This window comes from Natrix helvetica (assembly GCF_964273705.1).
Source record: "Natrix helvetica genome assembly, chromosome: 2".
In the NCBI taxonomy this organism is placed as follows: domain Eukaryota; kingdom Metazoa; phylum Chordata; class Lepidosauria; order Squamata; family Natricidae; genus Natrix; species Natrix helvetica.
The window spans coordinates 171350083-171366222 of NC_138552.1; positions in this window are offsets into that span (position 1 = coordinate 171350083).

Below are 16140 nucleotides of genomic sequence, written 5' to 3' on the forward strand. Positions count from 1 at the left end.
CTCCAAGGTCCCCAGAGTCGGCCCTTCCTTGTCATCCAAGCTGCCATCAGAGGAAGCCATCATGCTGGATCTCAATTATTATCAGAATGGATTAACCAAGGTTACTCTTGCCAGACTAATAGTATCAAAATCAGGTGGCTTCCTTAACAGGCTATGGGAATGCCATCACCCTCTCTTGATTTAATAAAGCACTCTATGGCAACCTGATTAGCAAGCTGGTTAAGTGCAGGTTGGATGTCTTACCAATTAATAAATAGTCTTAAAAATCAGAGCTGAGTTCTTCAATGCTTCCTTATGAAACAGGGGTCAGTTATAAAGTGCTATAAGATTCAATTCTGGTTTTGTACTTTCCATCATTTTTATTCATGTCTTGGATGAAGAGGTTTGTTTGTTTGTTTGTTTGTTTATTGGATTTATATGCCGCCCTTCTCCCAAAGGACTCAGGGCAGCGTACAACATTAAAAAAACGCATATTACAAAAGTTAAAAAGGAAATTAGATAGAGTATCCAAAAACAAACCCAATTAATATTAACAATAACATTTTAAAAATTAGATTAAAATTAACAATTAAATCAATCATTTATTTTATTTTGTTCAGGCCAGGCCGGCTTGCTGGAAAAGCCAACTTTTTAGGGCGCGTCGGAAGGACCGGAGGTCCAGGATTATGCGAAGCTCCGGGGGCAGCTCATTCCAGAGGGAAGACGCTCCCACAGAGAAGGCTCTCCCCCTGGGGGTCACTAGCCGACACTGTCTGGCCGACGGCACCCTGAGGAGGCCAACTCTGTGGGATTACACTGGACGGTGGGAGGCTACTGATGGCAGTAGTAGTCTCGCAGGTACCCTGGGCCTAAGCCATGGAGCGCTTTAAAGGTCATAATTAGCACCTTGAATCGCACCCAGAAAACAACCGGCAACCAGTGCAGGCTGCCTAAAAGGGGTGTTAAATGGGAGCACCTAGGTACCCACGTGGCTGCATTCTGGACCGCTGAAACCTCCGGGTGCTCTTCAAGGGCAGCCCCATGTAGAGAGCGTTGCAGTAGTCCAGGCGAGAAAGGACGAGGGCATGAGTGACTGTGCACAGAGCATCCCAATCCAGGAAGGGGCGCAACTGACATACTAGGCAAACCTGGTAAAAGCCCCCCTTGGTCACGGCCGTCAGGTGTTCTTCTAAAGTAAGCCACGTATCCATGAGGACTCTCACATTGTGGGCCCTCTCTGAGGGGGCTAAAATTTCTCCCCCTATCATTAACGATGGAACAAGATGCACAAATCGGGATGACGGAAACCACAGCCACTCAGTCTTGGAGGGATTGAGCTTGAGCCTGTTCCTCCCCATCCAGATCTGCACAGCCTCCAGGCATCGGGACATCACATCAAGGGCATTGTTTGGGTGGTTTGGGATGAAAAGTTGGGTATCATCAGCATATTGATGATACCGTACCCCAAAATCACGGATGATCTCGCCCAGTGGTTTTATATATATGTTGAACAAGAGGGGTGAGAGAACTGACCCCTAGGGCACCCCACAAGTGATGTGCCTCGGGGTCAATCCCTGTCCTCCAGTCAACACGAACTGTGACCAATCCGACAGGTAGGAGGAGTAAAATGGTGCCCCCCACTCCCAACCTCCCGAGTCGTCGCAGTAGGATACCATGGTCGATGGTATCGAAAGCAGCCAAGAGGTCTAATAGGACCAGGACAGAGGAGCAGCCCCTGTCCTGGGCCCGCCAGAGATCATCAACCAATGCAACCAATGCCGTCTCCATGCTGTACCCGGGCCTGTAACCCAACTGAAACAGATCCAGGTAGACAGCTTCATCAGGTACTGGGGAAGCTACCACACTCTCAACAACCTTTGCTACAAAGCGAAGGTTGGAGACCGGACGATAGTTGGCTAAAGAAGCTGGGTCCAGGGAAGGCTTCTTAAGGAGGGGCCTCACCACCACCTCCTTCAAGGTGGTGGGAAAGAACCCCTCTCTCAATGAAGTGTTTGTAATCGCCTGGAGCCAGCCTCGTGTCACCTCCAGGGAAGCTGAACTAACCAAGAGGGACACGGGTCCAGCACACAAGTGGCAGCACTGAGTCTCCCCATAATCCTGTCCATGCCCTCGGGGGTCACAGGGTCAAACTCATCCCAGATTTTCTCCCCAAGATTCATCCCCGTTGACTCACCCTAATCTACCCCGTCAGAGTCCAAGCCTGTCCAGATCTGAGCAATTTTATCTGCTGATACTGAATAAATTCTTCAGCCCTACCCTGCAAGGCGAGGCAATGCTGATCACATTTGCAAATAATGAATGAAATTGCTAACACCCTACAAAGCAAATGTAAAGTTTCAAAGAGTCTTGGTAGATTAGAAAAATGGCTGGCAATAACAGAGTGGAATTTATCAGAGACAAACCCAGAGGTGTTTCCCCCCCCCCCATTACTACTACTACTACCACAACAACTACTAAGGTGCTTTTTCAAGAGACAACTGGACTTTCTGTTTTTTCTTTGAAGACATTTTGCTTCTCATCCAAGAAGCTTGTTCAGCTATGACTGGATGGATTGGACTGGAGAATCTCCATAGATATACTACTACTACAGTTGTGTTGTGAGCAATGAAGCACTTCCAGATTGAAATGATTGTTAAGATGACATCACCAATTTGGGACTCCTTTTATGTCCCCATTAAGTTGCCTACTGAAGTGGTACCCATTTATCTACTCACAATCCCCCACTTGGTTGGCAGGAGATGGAGTGAATGACGGGAGCTCACCTGACTCTGTGGCAGTAACCGGGTCTCAAATGTGAGCCTGCTGATCGTCAGCCCAGCGTCCTAACCTCATGAGTCACCATGCTTCTTTACCCCATTTAGGAAATAGAAATCAAATGCACCAGCATAAGAAGGAAACATCTGATTTGAAAATAAGATCTTGATGCCTGGAAATGAGATTTGAATCAGTGTTATAATGTGGTTGCAAAAAAGTTGAATGAAATTTTATCAGAACGCTTTACCAAATCACATGAATTAATAGTTTAAAGTGTGTCTGATCATTCAGACTCCTCTTCAAATATTGCATTCATTGCTGAGTATCCTATTTTAAGAGGAATTCAGAAAAACAAGAAGAGCTTCAGAGAAAATAGCAATAGCACTTAGATTTATATACAGCTTCATAGTGCTTTTACAGCCCTCTCTAAGCGGTTTACAGAGTCAGCCTATTGCCCCCAACAACTTGGGTCCTCATTTTACCCACCTCAGAAGGATGGAAAGCTGAGTCAACCTTGAGCCTGGTGAGATTCAAACTGCCAAATTGCAGTCAGGATGAAGGATGAAGATGATCAGCAGACTGGAAACTCAGTCTTAGGAGACTGAAAAAAAATAGAATGCCAATTTTGAGAAAAGGCTGGCATGATATATTCAAATACAGGTAAGAATGTAACAGTCAAGTTATATTCTCCATTTAGCTTCCAGGAACATGACACAGAATAATGGATTTAAGTTACATGAAGAAAATCCCTTAATTTGGACTCTTGCATTGAGCAGGAAAGTTGTCTCATAGTTCAAATAGTCCCTTCCAATTCTGTACATCAAGGAGTTAAAAATAGTATGCCTTGGGGTGATACATGAAAGAATACAACTTCAAAATATGGAGAAATTTTATTTGAAAAATCTCTTTGTATTTCATTTATAAAAATTCATGAATCCTTCAGGGAGACGAAAACTGAAGCTAGATTCTTTTTAGCAAGCTACCCATAGTCTGCTACACTGAAAAAAATCAAATAACATAGTCTCTTCCACTGAAATAAATCAAATAAAAAGTATAGTTTGTTCTGCAAGCAAAATAAGAAAAAAATAATTTGGGTCTGTTTGTTTGCAATCTGAATATTGAACTACCAGGTACATCCAATTGGATACAATATACCAGTGATGGAGAACCTTTTTAGCACCGAATGCCAAAAAGGGAGCACTTCGCGCTTGTCAGGGCCACGACCAGGAAGAGGAGTTGCCCAGGGGTATGCGCACACCAGAAAATGGACTTCGGGTTTCTGGCATGCGCATGTGCGTCGGCCAGCAAGTCTTCCGGTTACTGCCGCGTATGTACATGTGCCGATCAGCTGGCCAGCATGCATGCTCATGCCAGAAAACAGAAGATCAGCTCTTCTGGTTTCTGGCACTGTCGCATGCACAAAGGCCAGCTGAGTATGTGCATGTGCACCAGAAACCTGGAAGAGGAACTAATGATGCCACGCGTGCCAGGAGACATGTCTCTGTGTGCCACTTCGGGCACGCATGCCATAGGTTCACCATACGGCAGTATACAGTAGTATATGTAAGTATACTCCATAGCTATATTTAAGGGAAAATACTTATTAACATTCCTCCTCTACTCATTTCTTAAGGACTGAATGTTTGTATCAAATATCTGCAATTGTTCCCCCACCTCTAATATACCTTTCCATATTTTTTTTCCTTTTGGGAGATCTCTATCCTTTTACATTACTTTAAATAATCCGGATAGTTGTGTTAAAAATTGGCCTATAAGTAATGTAGTGAAAACTTGATTCAGCCTAGTAGGAATTTGCCTGGGATAAATGTAAAGTTAAAATCTGGTTGCTCCTGAGTATATAAATTGCTGCATTCTGGACTGCCTTTGGGGGCATTTCATATAAAATACATTGCAGTGGTCCAATCAGTTTCACCGGTTCTCTCTTTTTCTGCAGCTGTTTGCATCCTATTAAATTCTGCTCTCAAGGATCGAAGGACAATCTTGTGTAGGTTTTCTCAAAACATGAGCAGCTGGAGTGGGAAACCCTTCTTTTCTTGCTCAATCACGCCTTTTTTGCACTCTGTTTTCTAGCATACAGAATCAAAAAGAAACTGCCTGACCTAGCAATTTAGATCTCCTGCTATGGAAGTCAGATTGTCTTGTCCCTGTTTTCTCCCAACTGTAATAATTATGATATCGTTATCAGTGGATTGCAAAGTAATAACGACAATCTTTAAATTTTGTACAATGGCTATTTAAAGAAAATTAAGTCAAACGTCACATAGATTTTTGTGACTATCCTGGGACAACCAAGTGAAATCCCAACAATAAGTTATCTTGTTTTGTAATCTGTAAGTACCCTGTTTCCCTGAAAATAAGACCTCCCTGGATAATAAGCCCAATCGGGCTTTTGAGTGCATGTGCTAAAATAAGCCCTCCTCCAAAAATAAGCCCTCCCTGAAAATATTGCAACACAGCAGCAGCCATGAGGTGACCACACTTGCTGCCTCCTGCACCTTATTACAAAAATAATAAGACCTCCCCCAAAATAGGTTCAAGTCCTCATTTCGGGGGTCAAAAGAAAATAAGACGGTATTCCTAGGGAATTGAATACACTTCGTGATCTATATTAAGAACATAGAGTATGATGTTTTCATGCATGGCAATCAACTATTGCTGGAAATCTGATCCCCAATGATTAAATTTGATCAGGGGTTGAATTTGGTGGATTTTTTTTTTTAAACTAACTCTACTAGTGATTCAGCAACAATTGATGGTTCCTTGGGACTCTCTGACCTTGGTTGTTTTCTTGCAGACATTTCATTATCCAAACAAGGTAACATCATCAGTGCTATCCCAAAGGTGCTTTTTCAAGAGGCAACTGGACTTTCTGGTTTTCCTTTAAAGACATTTTTTAAAGACATTTCACTTCTCATCCAAGAAGCTTTTTCAGCTCTGTCAGAGGCAGAGATGGGGCCAGAGCTGTTCGACAGTTAACAGCTGCCTTCTGAGTTGGAGATCAGTGGGGCAGAAGAACAGCTGGCGCCTGTTCCCAATGTGTGCATGCGCAGAGATGCAAGGATAAAGGAACAGTTAAGGAACAAGGGCTGATTCAGGAGTAAAGGCACAGGTGGACGGTGATTGGCCTCTTCCATAGGGAATAAAGAGGAGTGGAGTTTGCAGGAGTCAATTAGTTCACTTAATTAGTGTGAAGATTTGTTCGTGACTCTCGGAGACTCCTTGCCAAGTATTTTCTTGTACAGCATTGCGTTAGGAAGATATTAGCCTGGCAGCTCTCCAAGCCTGATAAGGTCTGTGGTTGTAAATTCACCCTTGAAAGACTGTCTACTGGGACTTTGCTGGATGTGAATGAGAGGAGTTCACATTAGCTTAATAAAAAGGGGTTTGGTCAGGACAAGGAGTCTGTTTCGTGATTTTGTGAAGCCTAGGTCAGAACACTTGTCTTTAGGAAAACAAGGAAGTTGAGAGAGCACCAAGGACCCCTCATTTCAACTCTGAGCTATAAATATTCTCCTTTATGGATCCACAATGATTATTACCCAGTTAGGGATATGGTCTACCATAACAGTTCTACATTGGTGACTGGGAGTCCACACTGGTCTTTGCACAGATTAGATCATTGGATTCATTTATTTATTTATAAGTTTAATAAAAGTCCTGCTTTTACTATACATGTTACAATAGACTTCATTAGGCCCATTTAGGCTATAAACTTAATTTTCTGCTCTTTTATTAATGCAGTTTCATATATTTCATTTTAACATGTGTTTTATGCTAAAATTGACTGCGACACTTGTGGAATTTTGAATTTGATTATGGCCTATGGCGGAAACACATAAAAGCCAAATAAACTCAAATTAATGAAATAAAGCAACATCTTCGTCTTGGCTACTTCAAGCATAGCACTTCCTCACTGTCACATTAAAGATGCCATTGAACATCAGCTGTGGTTTCAAATGATAGCATACATTAACATAACGTTAGGAGTAAATATAATAAAAGACTTAAATGTGATATTAAATTCCTAAATCTGGGATTTGTCCTTTTATGAAGAGTTTTCTCTCTGCTAAGTTTGGGGCTTGGCAAAGAATATAATTGTATTTACAAAAATGGGGGGGGGGAGACACTTATTCTGCTGATATTAAGGAATGGATTCGGGATATGAGTCTGTTCTCTATTTTTGAAAATTATATTCTAAAATTGAGATAGGAAGCCGTATCTTTCTATATATTTCATGACAGGCTTAAGAACTGCATTAATTCCCCATTGATACAAAATGGAAATGATGTGGATTTTTATTAGATATTTCTTTTGCTGTTGTTCAGTTTATGGTAAGCACGAGTGTATATTTTTTTAACCACCGCTGCTTCTGCAGAAGTGGTGAAGATGGCAGCATTGCAGTGGTTTGTATTTCACCATTAATAAATTAAGATCGGAGCCACATTATTGTCCTGAGTCCTTTTTTTCTGTTACACATTTTTCCATTTGTTAATATTTAATAATACAGATAGTCCTTGACTTATGGCCACAACTGAGCCCAAAATTTCCATTTCTAAGCAAGGCAGTTGTTAAGTGAGCTGTACCCCATTTTATAATCTTTTCTGTTATGGTTGTTAAGCGATTCACTGTTAAGTGAATCATGTGGTCGTTAAGCAAATTTGGCTTTCTCCATTGACTTTGCTTGTTGGAAGCCAGCTGGGAAGGTTACAAATGGTAATCACATGATCCCAGGACAGTACAACTGTCATAAGTACATGCCAGTTGCCAAGTGCCCAAATTTTGATCATCTGACCATGAGGATGCTGCGATGGTCACAAGTGTGAAAACTGGCCTAAGTCACTTTTTTCAGTGCTGTTGTCAGTTTGAATGGTCACCAAACAAACAGCTGTAAGTTGAGAACTGCTTGTAAAGCATCTTGTGGTGAGGGAAGTAGACTAGAAATCTCCTCACAATTCTAATAAAGCTAAATTATGTTTCCATCCTAAGTGATGTTCTTAAACCCATAATATATTCTCTTGTCTACCTTGTACTTGTTTAAATTCTTGTGGGAAATCCCTTTGTGATCTCATCCAACAAGTTTGCTTCTTACAGTTTTTACCTTCGCAGAAGCTATTTACTCAAATTTTTGTCGGTTAGAAATAGGATCCCCTCCACTCTCCCCCAGCTGTCCTTTTGCATCTGGGGAATCCTCAGAGGATATATATGAAAGCAGATGATCCATAAGGCATTTGGGTCCCCCATCACTGTCAGGTGAAAGCAACCAGAACCCTTTGTGAATGGTCTCAAACAGATGTTTTATTGCTAGTCCACTATGTTAACAAGAATCTTACCGAATGACTGTGTTGTGTCCCACCAGTGGCCAGCAGAGCTGGCAGCAGATTTAGATAGTGAGGAGGTTGAGAAGGAACATGGGCCAGTCCTGGAGTCTGGAGAAGGCTCTGATGGGGACTCTGCATCGGAGGTAGAGATGGGGCCGTCTGACAGTTATCAGCTGCCTTCAGAGTCAGACATCAGTGAGGCAGACAAACAGCTAGAGCCTGTTCTCAGTGTGCGCATGATCAGAGTTGCCAGAAGAAGGGAACAGCTAAGAAACAAGGGCCAACCTGGGAGTAAGGCCACAAGTGGATGATAAATGGCCCCTCCCATAGGGAATAAAAGAGGAGCAAAAGGGGAGTGGAGTTTGCAGGAGACAATTAGTTCGCTTAATTGGTTCATGACTCTCAGAAGCTCCTTGCCAAGTTTTGAAGATATCAGCCTGGCAGCTCTCCAAACTAGATAAGGTCTGTGACTGTAAAATTCACCCTTGAAAGACTTCGCTGGAGGTGAATGAGAGGAATTCACAGTAATTTAATAAAAACAGATTTTTGGCAGGACAAGGAGTCTGCTTCATGGTTTGGGGAAGTGTAGGTCAGAACCAGTGGTGGGTTACGACTGGTAGGCCCCAGTATGGGCGTACTGGTGCCTGCAGGGAGCACCAGATACCGCTCTAGTACAGTGCTCCGGAGGGCTCACCTGCCCGCCTGCACTCCTTCCCAGCATTTGAGCTCTTCCACACACACACACGGAGCTTACAGCACCTGCGCAATGCTCCGCCAAGCAGCTGGAGCATTGGGGAGGTGTCGTGAAGGCATCGCGGAGCGTCACAGGCAGTAAGTACGCATGCACGCACTGCACATGTGTGCACACGCACTGCACTCGTTCATGTGGTGGACACCGGGCCCCGTTGCACCGTACCAGTTGCACCGGGATCCAGAACCCACCACTGGTCAGAACAGACTGCATTCCCTTGGAAAGAGTCAGATAAGGCTTCAATTTGGGGAAAAGATCAAACCTTTGCTGTTTTCGTTTAGTGCAAAGACTCTCAACATGCCCATGCAAACACACCCCTTAATACCTCCCTCCAGTCTACCTGGAGATTCCACCGCGCACATTATCAATTGTTCCCATCAACCACTTCCAACCAGCATTCAGGTCAGAGTTTGCCTTTGTCTTTGACCTCTGTATCATTTTTCAGCAGCATCACCATTTTAGCCAATTTCCTCTGCCTTCGTATATGCGCCCGTTGACAAGATGACGAGCTCTCCATGATTAATTTCCATTTAGTGCAGAGCTTACATATCACAATTAATTTTCATGATATGTATAGAACATTTAAATGAACATTGCGGCTTGGAGGCTAATTTATGTCATTCATGTCTTTAGCCCAGAGCGACTTGCTGAAATCTTAACATTCCACCGTGGGATAATCTGGAAACCAATATACATATCGTGCCCCCTGCTGATAAGAGAAATTCCCCATTAATATTAACTAGTTATCAGAGGAAGCATAAATAATGTTTGCTACTAGCTAGTTGTATTGAAATATTCATACACGACCAATTGTTATCTGGAGGGTTCATCATTATATATAGCTTCAATGCTCCCACAGCTTTAGCAGCACTCACTGCTTATCGAACCAAGAGAAGAAACTGTTGAGAAATTAAATATGGATCCAATCTTTTCACAGGAGGGGCATTTATAGCAATTGCGATCCTTTGATTAAATTCCTCCATCCATGCAGAAGATGATGGATAGGCTATTGCTTTAGATAAAACATATAGACTGCAGAAAGTACAAAATACCAGAGGCCCAGTCTGGTCTTTGGTGGTTAAAGGCGCTGGGCTTAAAAAGCAGGAGACCGTGAGATCGACTCCTGCTTTAGGCATAACATCTGATTGGGTGACTTTGCAGCTCAGCCCTAGGAAGAAATTCTAGACCGTTTCTGAAAAAGGCTGCCAAAAAGCCTACATGGGGTGAGCCTCCTGTTCATGACTAATTTTCCTGATTTTTTTTTAAGAAACATAATTATGGGGAATTATTTACAGATAGTCCTCAACTTATAACAGTTCATTTAGTGATGGTTCAAAGTTACAGCAGCATTGAAAAATGTGACATATGACCATTTTCCACAGTCACGACCATTGCAGCAGCATGCTGGTCATATGATCAAAATTCAGCCGCTTGACAACTGGCTCATATTTATGACAGTGGCAGTATCCCCGTGGTCATGTGATAGCAATAGCCCTTATATACCGGCTTCCGACCCGGACACAGCACAGAGACAGCCTTGGTCGCGTTGGTCGATGATCTCTGGAGGGCCAGAGATAGAGGTTATTCCTCTATCCTGGTCCTATTAGATCTCTCAGCGGCTTTTGATACCATCAACCATGGTATCCTACTGCGCCGGCTGGAGGGGATGGGAGTCGGAGGCACCGTTTTGCGGTGGTTCGGCTCCTACCTCTCCGGCCGGATGCAATATGTGTTGACAGGGGGGCAGAGATCGACCCTGAGGCCACTCTCTTGTGGAGTGCCGCAGGGGTCAGTCCTCTCGCCCCTTCTGTTCAATGCATATGTGAAGCCGCTGGGCGAGATCATCCGTGGTTTTGGGGTTGAATACCATCTGTACGCTGACGATACCCAGCTGTACATTTCAACCCCAAGCCACCCCAACGAGGCTGTTGAAGTGATGTCCCGGTGTTTGGAAGCCATCGGGGTCTGGATGGGGGACAACAGACTCAAACTCAACCCCTCCAAGACTGAGTGGCTGTGGCTACCGGCGCCTCGGTTCAGCCAGCTGATTCCATCGCTGGCCATAGGGGGCGAGCAATTGCCCCCTGTGGAACGGGCGCGCAATTTGGGCGTCCTCCTAGATGCCCGGCTGTCAATGGATGACCATGTGGCAGCCGTGGCAAGGGGGGCGTTCCACCAGGTTTGCCTGGTGCGCCAATTGCGCCCCCTTCTGGACCGGGATGCCCTACGCACAGTCACTCATGCGCTGGTGACGTCTCGCCTAGACTACTGTAACGCTCTCTACATGGGGCTTCCTTTGGGACGCGCCCAGAGACTGCAGCTAGTCCAGAACGCGGCCGTGCGGGTTGTCATGGGGAGCTCCAGATACTCCCACGTAACACCACTCCTGCGCGAGCTGCACTGGCTACCTGTGGTTTTTCGGGTGCGTTTCAAGGTTCTGATTACCATCTTTAAAGCGCTCCATGGCACAGGACCTAGTTACTTGCGGGATCGCATCCTCCCACATACATCCCTGCGGCCAATCCGCTCTCACAGAGAGGGGCTTCTCCAGGTGCCGTCCACTAGGCAATGCCAGCGGGCGGCGCCAAGGAGTAGGGCCTTCTCTGTGATGGGCCCAACCCTCTGGAATAACCTCCCCCCCGATATTAGAACCACCACAGACTTCCGCTCCTTCCGACAAAAATTGAAGACTCACCTGTTTCGATTAGCTGGCCTGGCATAATTATAATTGTTACAACTGTTACCTCCTGGAAATATGTTCTCATCTGGTATTTTAAGGGTATGGTTTTAAATTTAACTGATTTTAGGGTTTTTAGAACCATATTTATATTCTTCTGTACAGTTCTTTTAAATTTTTAACCTCCTCCATATGTATATTTATATCTATATTTATATTTGTATTTAGTATTTGTTATTTGTTGTGTGGACTGTACAACGCCCCGAGTCCTTTTTGGGAGAGGGGGCGGTCTAGAAATGCGAAGAATAAATAAATAAATAAATAAATAAATAAATAAATAAATAAATAAATAAATAAATAAATAAATAAATAAATAAATAAATAAATAAATAAATAAATAAATAAATAAATAAATAAATAAATAAATACCGCTTCACAGTGCTTTACAGCCCCCTCTAAGTGGTTACAGAGTCAGCATAGTTCCCCCAACAATCTAGGTCCTCATTTTATTGACCTCAGAAGGATGGTTGTTTAGACTGTGAGCGGGTGAGAATCGAATTGCTGGCAGCCGGCAGTCAGCAGAAGTAGCCTACAGTACAGCTTTTGTAACCTTCTGACAAGCAAAGTTAATGGGAAAGCCAGATCTGCTTAACAATCGTGTCACTAACTTAACAACTGCAGTGGTTCACTTAACAACTGTTGCAAGAAAGATTGTAAAATGGAGCAAAACTCACTTCACAAATATCTCACTTAGCAACAGAAATGTTGCGGTCAATTGTGGCCCTAAATTGAGGATTGCCTGTACTTATTTGATCAAGGAAACGGCACAGGGAAAAATCCTTAACTGTTCCCTTCTAAATAATTTGATCAAAATCATCCCCCTTTCACTGCTCTTTCCTTTTTAATGGGAATGGATCAAGAAGCAGTTTAAGAAGATGTAGATCTAGAAAAAAGCAGCTTTCAATACTTTATGGCTTCCCCACCAAATAACTCCACCATATACATTGAATAACAACTACAACTCATCATATATTTAAACATCAATGCTATATTTCATAATCATACAGATCCCTGAGCAAATATATGCATGTTAAGAAGGTCTTTATTTTTAAAAGTGTTCCAGATTCAAGGAGTCTTAATTTCTTTCTTTGTTAATATTAAATAGCTTGGTTCATCGAAACACCGGTAAATCGAAGCCCACGAAAGCTAATTTGTATTTATAGTTCAACACAGGACAGTGATATATTTTTAGGCCACAATAGTGCAGAGACCTTGGTGTGGAATCAAAAGAAAAAAGTCAAAAGCGCAGAGAATATATTGATTTTTGCATCAATAAGCTCTTGAAAATGCATAGAGTATCCTCTCTAAACGTGTAAAACAGATTGTGTTGGCAATTCTAAGGTCTCCTTTAGTTTTTCAATCATAAGAAATTCATTCACTGAATAATTCTGTTTTCCTTTACCAAATGGTCCATGGCTAATCTTTAAAAGAAATTTAACATTTGAAATTTTTCCTAAACTTGTGAGAGCAGAAAAAAATGTTAGTATTAGTCTTTTATTCTGGTAGGACCAGTGGTGGGTTCCTACCGGTTCGCACCGGATCGCGCGAACCGGTTGAAGAACGAACCCGGAAGTAACCGGACCCGGAAGTAACCGGGAACCGGCACCGGTCCTGTCACTTTATCCCCCTTGCCATCCCAACGGAGCTCGCTCGCTCCCCCGCCCGTCTGCACTAAGCTAGCTAGCCCAGCTAGCCGCTCATTGATTGGCTGGAGTTCAGCCAATCAGTGAGCGGGCTGGAGGCGACCCGTTTAAAAACGGGTCGTCCTCCATTTCAAAACTCCCTTCTCTTCGCTGAGAGCTTGCTGCTTCCCTCAGGTAAGCAACTAAGCACGAGGGGGGGCGGCGGGAGGCTTGCTTCGCCGAGGAAACGCCTCTGGGCCTTTCCGAGACGAAGCGCCATGCTCGCGTGGGCGATGCGGCCGGCGGGAGGCTTGCTTCGCCGAGGAAACGCCTCTGGGCCTTTCCGAGACGAAGCGCCGTGCTCGCGTGGGCGACGCGGCCGGCGGGAGGCTTGCTTCGCCGAGGAAATGCCTCTGGGCCTTTCCGAGACGAAGCGCCGTGCTTGCGTGGGCGGCGCAGCCGCCCGGAGCTTTGCATCGCCTCGGAAACGCCTCTGGGCCTTTCCGAGACGAAGCGCCGTGCTCGCGTGGGCGGCACAGCCGCCCGGAGCTTTGCATCGCCTCGGAAAGGCCTTCGGGCCTTTCCGATACGAAGCGCCGTGCTCTCGTAGGCGGCGCAGCCGCCCGGAGCTTTGCATCGCCTCGGAAAGGCCTTCGGGCCTTTCCGATACGAAGCGCCGTGCTCTCGTAGGCGGCGCAGCCGCCCGGAGCTTTGCATCGCCTCGGAAAGGCCTTCGGGCCTTTCCGAGACGAAGCGCCGTGCTCGCGTGGGCGGCGCAGCCGCCCGGAGCTTTGCATCGCCTCGGAAAGGCCTTCGGGCCTTTCCGATACGAAGCACCGTGCTCGCGTGGGCGGCGCAGCCGCCCGGAGCTTTGCATCGCCTCGGAAAGGCCTTTGGGCCTTTCCGAGACGAAGCGCCGTGCTCGCGTGGGCGGCGCAGCCGCCCGGAGCTTTGCATCGCCTCGGAAAGGCCTTCGGGCCTTTCCGATACGAAGCGCCGTGCTCTCGTAGGCGGCGCAGCCGCCCGGAGCTTTGCATCGCCTCGGAAAGGCCTTCGGGCCTTTCCGAGATGAAGCGCCGTGCTCGCGTGGGCGGCGCAGCCGCCCGGAGCTTTGCATCGCCTCGGAAAGGCCTTCGGGCCTTTCCGAGACGAAGCGCCGTGCTCGCGTGGGCGGCGCAGCCGCCCGGAGCTTTGCATCATCTCGGAAAGGCCTTCGGGCCTTTCCGATACGAAGCGCCGTGCTCTCGTAGGCGGCGCAGCCGCCCGGAGCTTTGCATCGTCTCGGAAAGGCCTTTGGGCCTTTCCGATACGAAGCACCGGGCTGGCGTGGGTGGCAAGCCTCCGCGAGGCTAGGCCAAAAGCCCCCCCCACCCCTCTCCAGCCCTAAGCAGTCTTAAACATTCTTACCTGTCCTCCTGCCTCTCTGCCTGTCTGCTGCCTGTTGCATCGGAGAGCTGCTGATTCTGCCTGCTGGTAAGTAACCTGGCTTTTTTTCTTTTATTTTTTAAATGTATTTTAAAATAATATTTTATTTATTGTCCATAGAATTTTTTTAAATAATTTTACTTAAAAGTATTGAGTGTAGAATATTTTAAAATGGTTTACTTCAATTTATTGTGTGTGGATTCTTTTTTTAAAATTGTCTTAGACTACTTAAAAAAAGATTCTATCCAAAATAAATTAAAATAAACCATTTTAAAATATTCTATACTCAATACTTTAAAATGTATTGTGCATATAATTGTTTTAAATTGTTTAATTGTAGTATGGAATATTTTTAATGGTTTCATTTTAAATTATTGTGTGTGGAATAGTTTGAAATGGTTACAGTATAAATTATTGCTGGTGGAATAATGGTTACAGTTGGTACAATACCTTAAAATAGTTATAGTATAAATTATTGCTGGTGGAATACTTAACAATGGTTTTTAAGGATTTTTTTTTATTTATAGAATATCTTTTTTAAATTATTGTTTGGGAATTTTTATGTTTTAATTGTTTATAAAATATATTTACTACAAGAAATGTTATTCCTTTTTGCAAATGTTTTATTTGTGATGCAATATGTTGCTTTTAAGTGTACAGGTTGGTGTATGGTATGTGTCTCAAGGTGGCTTCTTTTCTGTGGGCAGGCCAGGTTGGTGCAAGGCAGCTTTGCCAGATTTTGTGTGTTTCTGTGTGATACCTGGTTGTTTATGTAATTGTGATGTGGTTGCTGGTTCTGTGAGCTTCCTGGCACTGTCCTTTATAATTTCCCACAATGCCTTGATGGTTTTGATTCCAGTGGCTTTGTCTTTCCTGTCCTTAGGGTTAGGGGGGAAAAAACACTGGTTTCATTTGCAGTCTTTGGGGGGGGGGACAAAAAGGAGAAAGAGGGAGCAGGTGGGGGAAAGTGGGATCCTTGCTGCTTTCTGAGCTTGGTGGTTTTTTTACAGACATTTCACTACCAAACTAGGTAACATCATCAGTGCTAGATGGGGTTGTGGGGAAAGGAGGAGGAGGAGAAGTCGAAGGACAAAAAGGAAAAAGATAAGGAGGGAGAGGACTGTGGGGTCCTTTGGTGTTCTCTGAACTTGGTGGTTTTTAATTATTTTTAGGGAATTTTTATTTATTTATTGTTTATAGAAAGTTTATTACAAGAAATGTTATTCCTTCTTGCAAATGTTTTATTTGTGATGCAATATGTTGCTTTTAAGTGTACAGGTTGGTGTATGGTATGTGTCTCAAGGTGGCTTCTTTTCTGTGGGCAGGCCAGGTTGGTGCAAGGCAGCTTTGCCAGATTTTGTGTGTTTCTGTGTGATACCTGGTTGTTTATGTAATTGTGATGTGGTTGCTGGTTCTGTGAGCTTCCTGGCACTGTCCTTTATAATTTCCCACAATGCCTTGATGGTTTTGATTCCAGTGGCTTTGTCTTTCCTGTTCTTAGGGTTAGGGAAA